Source organism: Panthera uncia (genome assembly GCF_023721935.1).
Source record: "Panthera uncia isolate 11264 chromosome B3 unlocalized genomic scaffold, Puncia_PCG_1.0 HiC_scaffold_1, whole genome shotgun sequence".
In the NCBI taxonomy this organism is placed as follows: Eukaryota; Metazoa; Chordata; class Mammalia; order Carnivora; family Felidae; genus Panthera; species Panthera uncia.
Window position 1 is genome coordinate 33,776,528 of NW_026057582.1, and position 12,635 is coordinate 33,789,162.

Below are 12,635 nucleotides of genomic sequence, written 5' to 3' on the forward strand. Positions count from 1 at the left end.
GCACATGCACCCCAATGTTTATAGCAGTGCTATCAACAATAGCCAAAGTATGGAAAGAGTCCTAATGTCCATCAATGGATGAATGGATAAAGAAGATGTGGTGTATACACACACACACACACACACACACACACACTGGAGTATCACTCGGCAATCAAAAAGAATGAAATCTTGCCATTTGCAACTCCAAAGACAAGAGACAAGAGAAAGACAAATATTATATGACTTCACTCATATGAGGACTTTAAGATAAAAAACAGATGAACATAAGGGAAGGGAAGCAAAAATAATATAAAAACAAGGAGGGGGACAAAACATAAAGGACTCTTAAACATAGAGAATAAACAGAGGGTTGCTGGAGGGGTGGGGTGGGGGGAGACAGGTTAAATGGGTAAGGAGCATTAAGGAATCTACCCCTGAAATCACTGTTGCACTATATGCTAACTGACTTGGATGTAAATTTTAAAAATGTTTAATTTTTTTAAAAAAGTAATATAAAGGGTAGAGATTTTCACAATATGAAAGTAATGGCAAAGTTGACAGAATCTGGGAAACAAAAGAAGAAAAATAAAGAAAAAAATGGGATATTGATTTCCTCAGTGTATAGAAAGTGAAGTAAAGAGAGGGTGTTTAAACTTTACATTGAAAGAAATGGATGCATATTAGGTGAAGTAAAAAACTAATCCCATCAAAGAACTAAATCAACATAAGTATCAAAAGGGGGGACAGGGAAAGATGTGATGATGTGAGTCAATTCCTCACCTTTTAGAGCAGGAAGTCCATAAATATTCTTTACATTTGAAGACTTAGAAAAAGGAATCAGACTGTCATTTTTAGTTATGATGGTAAATATGAAAACAACTAAAATCTGAAATAGTTAAAAGTGTCTCTAGGGAACTGGTATAGGACTACATGTGGAAAAAGTAATATCTTCCTTTTAAATTTATGGTTTTTTAATATATAAATTATTTTACTACTTTGAGAAGAAAAACAGAAAAATAGATTTCTTAGTTGCATAAATTTTGTAAACCTGTCACTAGATGGCAGTCTAAGCAGAAATCTAGACATGCAGGTGACAACCAACACCAGCACATCTTACACTTAAACATTTGAATTCTGATGGAGTAGATCTAGTGTGGGACCTTAAATACTGCGTTACTTAAGAAGTCCTAGATGATCTGGGGCGCCTGGGTGGCTCAGTCGGTTGAGCGACTGACTTCAGCTCAGGTCATGATCTCACGGCTTGTGAGTTTGAGCCCCAGGTTGGGCTCTGTGCTGACAGCTTGGAGCCTGGAGCCTGCTTCAGATTCTGTGCCTCCCTCTCTCTCTGCTCCTAACCCACTCGCGTTCCGTCTCTGTCTCTCTAAAAAATAAACAAACATTTAAAAAATTAAAAAAAAAAAAAAGAAGTCCTAGATGATGTCAAAGACACTGGACCAAGGACTACATCTTGAATAGACAACAGAAATTAACTTCTCATTTTATAAGCTCATTCATGATTACTGTAAGAAATTTTACAATTTGAGATTCAGCAGGAAATTAAGACAAACCCAGTACTTTTCTTTTAAAAGTATATCCCTACCAAAAATGCATGAAGATATAAAACATATAATTGGTAAAACCAATAAAATCACTTTTTAAAAACTTAGGTTGTGCCTGTATCCAAGTAAAAAGTTAACTTATATATGAATTCATCTAAATTTGTGACATGTCAGTAAACCCCACTGATCAGACACAACAGTGACACATGATATTAAATTTAGACAAATACTATATTTAAAACTCCCACAGAACTATTGAACTATAATTTTTTTAAAAGCAATTATTCAGGGATGTTATTACAGTCAGATTATTCAAGTGTTAAGTAATCCTCTAAGACTTTAATTTGACAATATCACAAATATTTGGTAAAACTCCAAATTTAAGGTCCAATTGGTTGGTAATGATTTTGCAGTTATACTTATAGACGGAGAAAAGAGATACTTAAGTTCAGTAGCTCCTAAGAATTTCTTAGCAGGCTCCTAAAATTGACACTGATCTTCCCATTAATCTCATTAATATATGTTAATCTCTTAATCTCTCCCAATGACATAACAATTGTCGGTTTAGACTTTAGCTATATACTAATTATAAATAAAATATCTACCATCTTCATTATTCAGATGAGTAAAGGAATAAATAAGAACTGTGAAGAAATTAAGAGCCTCTAATTCCCTAGTCAATGTTTGTAAGCTGTAGACCAGTGCAGTCCAATAGAAATCTATGCTAATAACCACACTATAATTTTAAACTTTCTTTTTCTAATAAAAAAATTTAATGTTTATTCAGTTTTTGAGAGATGGAGACAGAGCGTGAGGTGGGGAGCGGCAGAGAGAGAGGGGAGACAGAATCTGAAGCAGGTTCCAGGCTATGAGCTGTCATACAGAGACTGATGTGGGTCTCGAACCCACGAACCGCAAGATCATGACCTGAGCCAAAGTCAGCCGCTTAACCAACTGAGCCACCCAGGCGCCCCATAATTTTAAACTTTCTAGAAGCCACATTGGAAAAAAAAAGTAAAGAGAAATGGGTAAAATTAATTTTAATATATTTTACTTGATTCCATATAACAAAATACATCATCTCAACAAGTGGTCAATTAAATAATTATTAAGGAGATATTTTACATCCATATAAGTTGTTAAAATCTGATGTGTATTTTATAATTAGATCCCAGTCTAGACTAGCCACTTTCCAAGTACTCAACAGCAACATGTGGCTAGTCGGCTACCATACTGAATGGTGTATATCTAGATCAATGTTCTCCAAAGTTTTTTTGATTGAACATCCCATCTGTAAAAATTGTTAGCATGCATTTCCAGTTTTTCTGTGTACATTTATGTATAAATTATTGCTTACCCTTGACCAATGCAGGATTAGGGGTGCTGACCTGCCCTCCAACACAAATATCCATGTATAACTTCTGACTCCCCACAAACTTAACTATTTATAGCCTACTGTTGACTAGAAGCCTTACTGATAACATAGTCAATAAACACATATTTTGTATGTTATATGTAGTATATACTACTGTATTCTTACAATAAAGTAACCTAGACAAAAGAAAATGTTATTACAAACATCATAAGGAAGAGAAAATACATTTACAGTACTATACTGTATTTATCAATACCATAAGTTTGCATCTGTTTGCAAGATGTATCATATCAGTACCTACAGCAATATGATAGGATAAAAGGCACTGTAGATGTTGTATTACTCACACTAAACATCAAAAATGAAAAGATAAGGGGTTCCTGGGTGACTCAATCAGTTAAGCACCAACTCTTGATTTCAGCTCAGATTATGATCACATGGTTCCTGAGTTAGAGCCCCTCAATGTGGCTGTCGGCAAGGAGCTTGCTTGGGATTCTCTCTTTCCCTCTCTCTCTGCCTCTCCTTTGCTTGTGCATGAGCTCTCTCTCGCTCTTTCAAAATAAATAAATAAACTTTAATAAAATGAAAAGATAATGTGAAAAAGAAATTCCTATTTATTTACAGGTATAATGATTCCTGCATTGAAAACAAAGAAGCAGCAATATGATTGCTTTGTGGTATCTTAGTGTAATCAAATATGACTGCTTATGGCAGCCTAGTCTATACACTAATGAATGAATTGTTATAAAAATTTTATGGCATACAGTATTAGTCATATTCATGATATTGGAAACATTAGTTTTTTTTAAAAAAACACTTACCTATGATAGGCTGATGTACAGTTTCTCCAATTATGTGAGATAGGCATATTATACGGTAATGTAATTCTTTGGAAGCAAAGTCATAAAACAGTAAAAGAACACATCATAATTTTATGCAGTATTAAAAATCACTCACTTAATGCCTAAATAAGGATAGGCCATCTACTTCCATATAAGACTTGCACACAGTGTTGTACATGATGAATACTTAGGCAATGATGAGGATTATAATGACACAAAAGTATCTCATATAATTCTTGCTGTATAGTTATTAGACTTTCACATGAAGACACTTCCATACACAACAGATAAGTTTATTGACTCTACACCATGATGATTATTTATTATTCATTAAGTGAAAGTGGATCATCATAAACGTCTTCACCCTTGTCTTCACATTGAGTAGGCTGAGGAGAGGGAGGAAGATGAGAGGTTGGCCATGCTATCTTGGGGATGGCAGAGGTGGAAAAAGTAGAGGAGGTGGGAGAAGAAGATACACTGAATAGTGTAACTTTATGGAAATACATTATCATTTCCGTCCAACATTTTTGCTTTTTCATTTATCGAAAAATGTTTCTATACAGTACTGATCCTTCATCCACCATTTGCTTTAGTTTCAGTGCTCATACCAAAGTCTGTGTCATTAAAGAAGTCAAAGTCAGTCTTGAATAATCTGAACCCTTCTGCTAGATTGTCTAAAGTCATTTTATTTTCTGGCACTTCTTCTACGTCTTGTTCCTCATGATCTGACACTGTTTTAGAAGCACTTATCAAGTCATCTTCTGTTAATTTCTCTGGTGTGTTGTCTATTAGCTCTTGGGTTTCTTCAAGATCTACATTTTGAAACCCTTCACAACCTGCCTTTTCCCCCATATCCACATTCTCTTTCATTATTTCCTTGATTAGCTCTATCGTAAATCCTGTGAAGTTATGCACAACATCTGGAGAGTTTTCTTAGGAGGAATTTATGGTTTCAGGCTTGATGGCTTCCACAACTTCTTCTGTACCAATGATGGCATCTTCAATGGTATAATTCTTCCAGACTTTCGTGATGTTCTATCAGGGTTCTCTTCCATGGTGTTGACAATTCTTTACATACAGTACTGTGTAATAACATTTAAAGGTCATTATGACCCCCTGATACAGAGGCTAAATTAGAGACGTCATATTTGGGGGCAAAGAGACCACTTCAACATCTTTTGTAGCTGAATTCATGGGGTTCTGGGTCACCAGGGGGCATTGTCCAGTATCAAAAGCACTTTAAAAAAGCAGTCCCTTACTAGAAAGATGTTTCCTGACTTCAGTGACAAAGCATTGATGGAACTAATCCAGAATAAGAGTTCTTGTTATCTAGGCCTTCTTGGATAACAACCAAAAGACTGGCAGCTGGTGTTTATCTTTTCCCTCAAGGCTTGGGGGTTGGCAGCTTTAGAGATAAGGGCAGTCCAGATCATAAACTGAACTGCAGTTGCACAGAACAGAATTAGCCTATCTCTTCCTGCCTTAAATCCTGGTGCTCACTTCTCTACCTTACTAACAAATGTCCTTTGTGACATTTTTTTTTTTTTCCGAAATAGCACAATTTTGTCTTCAATAAAAGCCTGTTCAGGCAAATATGCTTTCTCCTCAAATGATTTTCTTAATGGCACCTGGGAACTTGTCTGATGCCTTTTGGTTGGAAGAAGCTGCTTCTCCTGTTATCCCATTACCTTGACGCTGAGCATGGAGCCTGCTTGGGGCTTCTCTCTCTCTTTCTCTCTACCCAACCCCCCCTCCCCTGCTGACACTCTTTCTCTCTACATATAAAAATAAAAAATAAAAATATGTGAGTACTACAAGAGACCACTTTTTAGTGTGATAAGCCTTTCATTGGGTAAGCTCTCTAGATGGTTAGCATCACATGGTACTTTAAGCGGAAACTCACAATACTTGAGGTCACCGCCATAGCAATAAGGTGGTGATGAAACTATTACAGTACTACAGTATGTAGTGGTTATGTGCAATTATGATTTATTTAATACTGCAACTTTACGTTTGTCTATATTTCTCTCAACTACAAATATTGCCATGTACAGTCTGTAAGTGTGTGTATAAGTATTGATAAGTTTTAATAAAAAGTTAATAATAGATTTGTGTATACTTACGGTAGTATATTATAAAAGAAACTATTGTCTATATATTTTACATACTTGTGAAACATGTTTTTCTTTTTTTATTTTTAACATTTATTCATCTTGAGAGTGAGAGAGACAGAGCGTGAGTGGGGAAGGGGCAGAGAGAGTGGGAGACACAGAATCCAAAGCAGGCTCCAGGCTCTGAGCTGCCAGCACAGATACCGATGCAGGGCTCAAACTCACGGACCATGAGATCATGACCTGAGCTAAAGTTGGATGCTTAACTGACTGAACCACCCAGGCGCCCCACACCCAACTTTCTTTAAAATTTTCAATATTTCTAAGCTACACAGTTTGTAACTTTTTCTAAATTGTCACAAATATCCAAAATATTTCCAAATATTCACTGAAAAAAAGCTAAATATGAGGGAACCTGCACAGGGACACCTGGGTGGTTCAGTCGGTTGAGTGTCTGACTCTTGATTTCAACTCAGGTCATGGTCCTAGGGTCATGGGATCAAGGCCCGCATCAGGCTGCATGCTGAGCATGGAACCTGTTTAGGATTCTCTCTCTCTCTCTCTCTCTCCTCCTCTCTGCCCCTCTCCCCAACTCATTCTCTCTCTCTCTCAAAATAAATAAACTTTAAAAAATATATTAAGTTAAATTTAATTTAATCAAAAAAGAAACGAACCCACACAATTCAAACACCTGTCAACTGTATATGCATATACTATAATCATTAGATAATATTTCAAGATACAAAATATACTTAAGGCAAGATACTCTACATTAAGTGGGCATATGAGCCACATGAGAGCTTGTTAAAATCTAGATTTCCTGAATCTCATTCCTGGAGATTCTGATTCAAAAGGCTTTAGATGAAGGCCAGAAATACCCATTTTAAACAAGCTTTCTAGGTGATTTTGATGCAGACAGTACAAGAGCATACTTACAAAAACACTACTATAGACCTCTAGTTCTCAAATTGTGATTCATAAACACCCACATGTTTGCAAAAGGCAGAAGGTGCCCTAATCTCTCCTCTAACCAGAGTGCATTTCTAGTATGAAAAAAAAAAATGAAAGGATAGGTGTTATAAGACAAATCTACTATAGGACAATGCTTCTTTTAGGAGCCTTCAGAAGTTCATGACCAAAATGTGAGTGCCACAAAATTTTCAATATTATCTACTGTTCTTCTGCTATTTATCTGACATTGATATCAAAGTAACACATAATGAATTATGATCCAAATTCAACCAAATTAGAAAATCAGACAAATGACTCGCCACAACCACAAAAATTTTATTTTTAGGACAACTGTTTCAGCTCGCCTGGCTTGCTGGAATCTAGCCAAAGCTATGTTGCACAATTAGGAGTAATAGTAACATGGGGAAGTAATACAGAAGGATCAAAATGATGAAGTCTTAGAACATGTTCAGTCTACCTCAAATTCATTAAATTGTGGACTTAATCATCAGATTTTCCACATAGATAAAATATAAAAAGGTCAATGACTTTTAGAATTTTACTGAGACATGTTAAACTTTATTTTGTTCCTATCAAAAAAAGTGTACACTGACTTTATTATAAGCCAATGTGTTACCTCTGTTAATTTTTTTTAATGCTTATATATTTTTGAAAGAGAGACAGAGCACAAGCAGGGAAGGGGCAGAGAGAGAGGGAGACACAGAATCTGAAGCAGGTTCCAGGCTCCAATCTGCACAGAGCCCAAGGTGGGGTTCAAACTCCTGAACCACAAGATCATGACCTGAGTGGAAGTCAATTAGGATACCTAACCGACTGAGCCACCCTAATGCCCCTTTGTTACCTCTGTTTAAAAAAAAAAAAAAGAAAGAAAAAAATGAAAACAATGAAAAAAAAGAGAAATAAAAAGCACTTCTCTACTCCTCCCAAATTAATTTCCTTCCTTCTGGACCAATGAAACTATAGCCATCACCTTTGTGTTAGTCCTTTTTATATTTGCAGATTCAGAAAACAGCTATTATGTCTGATTTTAGTATCACAATAGTGTCAAAAAAGTGAAACCCAACCAAGAAATCCCTTCTGAAAAATCTCATAATCTATAAAAAGTATATTGGATTTGTTTGGGTTATTTTATTTAAGCTTTATAAAAAAAAGATTTCTGAAGTAATTTAGTTTAATTCTCCATTTTAAAATAAAAAATATAAGTGCCTTGTCCAAGATTATCCCAGATAACACTGCATAGAGGCACAGAAATCATATCTCTTGGCTTTTATTCCAGTATTCTACTTGAACATGATGCTTTTGTTATCTTGTTAGATAAAATGTAGACTAGATATCAAATTTAAGAGATAATACTGGGCATATTTTTTAACTTGCCATAAATTGTCTATAACAAAATGAACAAAGTAGATGTTCTTGTTATATGTATATGTTAATGATTACTATTATTATAGGAAGTAATTGCCAAACTGGCCACAAAAAGTACTAGCATTCAGTGAATAGAAAGGCATATGGACTAAGCAGACATAAACTAAGGGGAAGAAAAGAAAAATGACAGGACTGGTAAAGAAAAGTCTCACACTTCTTTAATAGTCAAACTCTTTTCTGATGATCCTTCATACAACAATGAAGCAAAAGTCATTAGAAAATACAGAATTCATTATTTGTTTCATTGACTATGAAAGCTATTTCAACATGGGTGTGCTAGTTGACTAACCAATAAAATTAGTTAAGGTGAGGAATCATAAAAACAATAAATTACATGGTTTATTTTACCTTAAAACATATAAATGATTATCTATTGACCAATATTTTGATATGGAACTAGGATCTGCCCTGAGTATGGGCCTTCTGATTGGAGGTAGCACAAGGTTTCTTTCATTAGCCACACCTAGACTAAGTAATTATAAGTTCTTTTGAAACAATCATTAGAATAGATTTCTGATTTTACCTCATATATAATCTAACCATATCTAATTTAAAAACAATATTTAGTAACTCAACTTTATAATCTTCCCCAAGTTTATAGAAACAGAAATAAATTTTTCACTTATTTAAAAACTTTTAACATTTAACTCAGCAATTACAATGAAAAGATCTACTGGCATAAAATGGTTTTGGATAAATACAACTGATTCTTAGAAGTATAAATGTCAACTGCTGGGAATTATTCTAGAGAGTAGCCTAGCACTCTAATGGCAAATGTTTAGTATACAGTTGATCCTTGAACAACATGGGTTTAAACTATGTGGATCCACTTAAATAACAACTTTTTACTTACATTATTGTAAACGTATTTTCTCTTCCTAATTTCTTATTTGTATTGGGAATTTGCATTTCCCTATTTGTCTTGTGTATTCCCACAAGAGACCTAGGGGTGAGGGGGGCACTAAGCCGCCAGGCAGGGTAAGTGACCTTCCTCCAGCAGGAAGCTCAGGCTAGTTTTCAGGCAAACCCTCATGGTTGCCAGGTGGAACACTCCAGGTGGTGTTGGTGCGCTTTGGTGGGGGGTGCACACTTGTAGAGCAAGAAGTGGGAGGGCAAGTCCTTCTCTATTACCAGAGGCTCTTCCATGAGACCATACCACTTAACAACACAGCTGTTCTTATCAAGAGAACTTGAAGTTCCACTTGGTGACATGTTCTAGGATTCTTCTCCCCTTGGGCTGTACTTTCACACACTTCTAGCAGGTGGTCATTGTCTCCATTCACATACATGTTGTACATACGAAGTGTGATGTTATACCCAGCAGCAAATTGATGGTCTCTACAGTACTACCTGGTTTTTGCCTCCTGAACTACTTGCAAGAGAAGACCAAGATCTATAAACATCACTTAGACTATAGGGTGTGCAGGGCAACCAGCTGAGTATAATTTATATCTGTTTTGACTCATTGTGAGGCCACAAAGGTGATGATACACATGAAGTCCCGGTGCTTGTTCAGTTTAATTATGCTCCCCTTGATGTCCTTGGCTGACAACTCATGCATGGAATGAGCATAGTGCCAGACTTCCCAGGATGTGCATATGGTATTGGCTGGTGATAGCTAGAGTCCCACATAGCAGCTCTGGCTTCCTTCCTTATGATTTTCTTAGTAAGATTTTCATTTCTGTAGCTTACTTTGTTGTAAGAATATAGCATATAATACATATAACATAGAAAATACATGTTAATCAACTATGTTATCATTACGGCTTCTGGTTAACAGTAGTCTATTAGCAAATGTAGGATGAGTCAAAAGTTGCATGCAGATTTTCAATCGAATGGGTCAGTGCTCCTAACTCCCATGTTGTTCAAGGGTCTACTGTATTTTGAACATCTGTCAGTGTGTTTTACATAAGCAATTGAGAAGACAGGTTAAGCTAGTGAATTGATTAAGGGGACATCAGTTAAATGTGGATGTATAATATCTTGTCTTGTTTATATTTTGGCATTTATTTTATTTGATCCATTTTATTATCATGGCTTTATACCTTTCCACATAAAGTTTTTTAAGATCAGGAACAATTTTTTCCTACTCCAAAACCTAGAAATACGCCTGTGAACAGGAAGAGCTTTACATATGCTTATTTCAAGAATAAAAGAGGTGAGATCTCTCAATAACTCATCATATTGTCTACATTTATCACAAGTTTTCCCTTACAAAATAGAAGTTAGAATATCCATATCTTGTTCTATGAAACAGAAGTGTCCTTATATTAAGAAATTCCTTAAGTCAGAAATATGGGGGGCTACATTCTGAGTAGTAGATACCATAAAGTATAGTGGAGAAGTGATACTAAGGAAAATGGCCCTTGGAAATGGTGGTAACTATTGCAGGCCATGACGAATGTTCTTAGCCAAAGTCACCAATTCCAAACTCATCATTTCACTTAAATTTTAGCATATTACAATTCAAAACATCAGTAATACATTACATGTGACAAATCTAAAATACTCTTTAAATCTATAGCTAATGATAGTTAATTTCAAGTTCAATATCTGCTTTATCAATTCTACATCTAAAATACTGATTTAGGAAAAAAACATGATTAATGTAGCCTCTTAGGGACTGGTATGGTATTGGCACAAAAACAGACACACAGATCAATTAAACAACATAGAAAACTTATAAATGAACCCACATCTATATGGTCAATTAATCTTTGACAAAGCAGGAAGGAATATCCAATGAGAAAAAGACAGTCTCAACAAATCGTGTTGGCTAAACTGGAGAGCAACACAAATGAAGAAAGAATGAAACTGGACCACTTTCTTACACCATACACAAATATAAACTCAAAATGGATTAAAGACCTAAATGTGAGACTTGAAACCATAAAAATCCTAGAAAAGAACACAGGCAATATCCTCTTTGGTTATGTCGGCTATAGCAACTTCTTTGTAGATATATCCCCTGAGGCAAGGGAAACAAAAGCAAAAATAAACTATTGGAACTTCATTAAAATACAAAGCTTCTGTACAGTGGAGGAAACAATCAACAAAACTAAAAGGCAACCTACGGAATGGGAGAAGATATTTGCAATCTGCATATCAGATAAAGGGTTAGTATCCAAAATATATAAAGGACTTACAAAATTCAACATCCAAAAAACTAATAATCCAATTAAAACATGGTCAGAAGACATGAATAGATATTATTCCAAAGAAGATATATCAATGGCCAACAGACACATGAAAAGATGCTTGACATCACTCATCATCAGGGAAATGCAAATCAAAACTACAATGAAGTACCACCTCATACCTGTCAGAATGGCTAAAGTCATAACACAAGAAACAACAGGTGTTGGCAAGGATATAGAGAAAGAGGAACCCTCTTGCATTGTTGGTGGGAATGCAAACTGGTGCAGCCACTGTAGTAACAGTATGAAGGTTCTTCAAAAAGTTAAAAATAGAACTACCCTATGATCTAGCAATCACACTACTAGGTATTTCCCCAAAGGATACAAAAATATTGATTCAAAGGGATATGTGTAGCCTGATCTTTATAGCAGCATGATCTATAATAGTCAAATTATGGAACTAGCCCAAGTGTCCATTGACTGATGAATGGACAAAGAAGATGTAGCATATCCATACAATGAAATATTACTCGGCCATCAAAAAGAATGAACTCTTGCCATTTGAAACAATGTGATGGAGCCAGAGAGTATTATGCTAAGCAAAATAAGTCAGTCAGAGAAAGATAAATACCATATGATCTCACTCATATGTAAAACGTAAGAAACAAAACAAATGAGCAAAGGGCAAAACAGGGAGAGAGATAAACTAAGAAATAAATTTTTAATTATAAAGAGCAAACTGATGGTTACCAAAGGGAAGGTGGGTGGGGGGATGGGTAAAATAGGTGATGAGATTAAGGAGTACCTTTGTGATGAGCACCAGGTATTATATAGAAATGTTGAATCACTATATTTTACACCTGAAACTAATACTACACTATATGTTAACTAACTAGAATTAAAATAAACACTTAAAAAATTAAAGATATAAAGAAAATCTTAAAAGCAGCAAAAGAAAATCAACTTGTTACATATGAGAGAACTCACATACGATTTCCTCAGCTGATTTTTATTAGAAACTTTGTAGGACAGAAGAGAGTAGCATGGCATTTTCAAAGTCCTGAAAGGAAACTTCCAACCAAGAATACAAGCATGGCTTGAACTCCACCACATATTTCTTCAACCTCAGGCCATGGCTCTTGGTTCTTACTACCACTGCTTCCAGAAATGAATCCTAATAGGGACTGGGACATTATAAACATACGCATACACACACACACACGCACAATGAA

General features: G+C 35.4%; 1 protein-coding gene and 1 pseudogene across 2 annotated transcripts in view; both read right to left on the minus strand.

Moving 5' to 3' along the window:
* GPHN (gephyrin) overlaps positions 1-12,635 on the minus strand; it is a 625,620-nt gene that overhangs the window by 411,559 nt on the left and 201,426 nt on the right. The gene's annotated exons all lie outside the window — the stretch shown is intronic.
* LOC125908704 (phospholipid hydroperoxide glutathione peroxidase-like) lies at positions 9,081-11,731 on the minus strand (annotated as a pseudogene).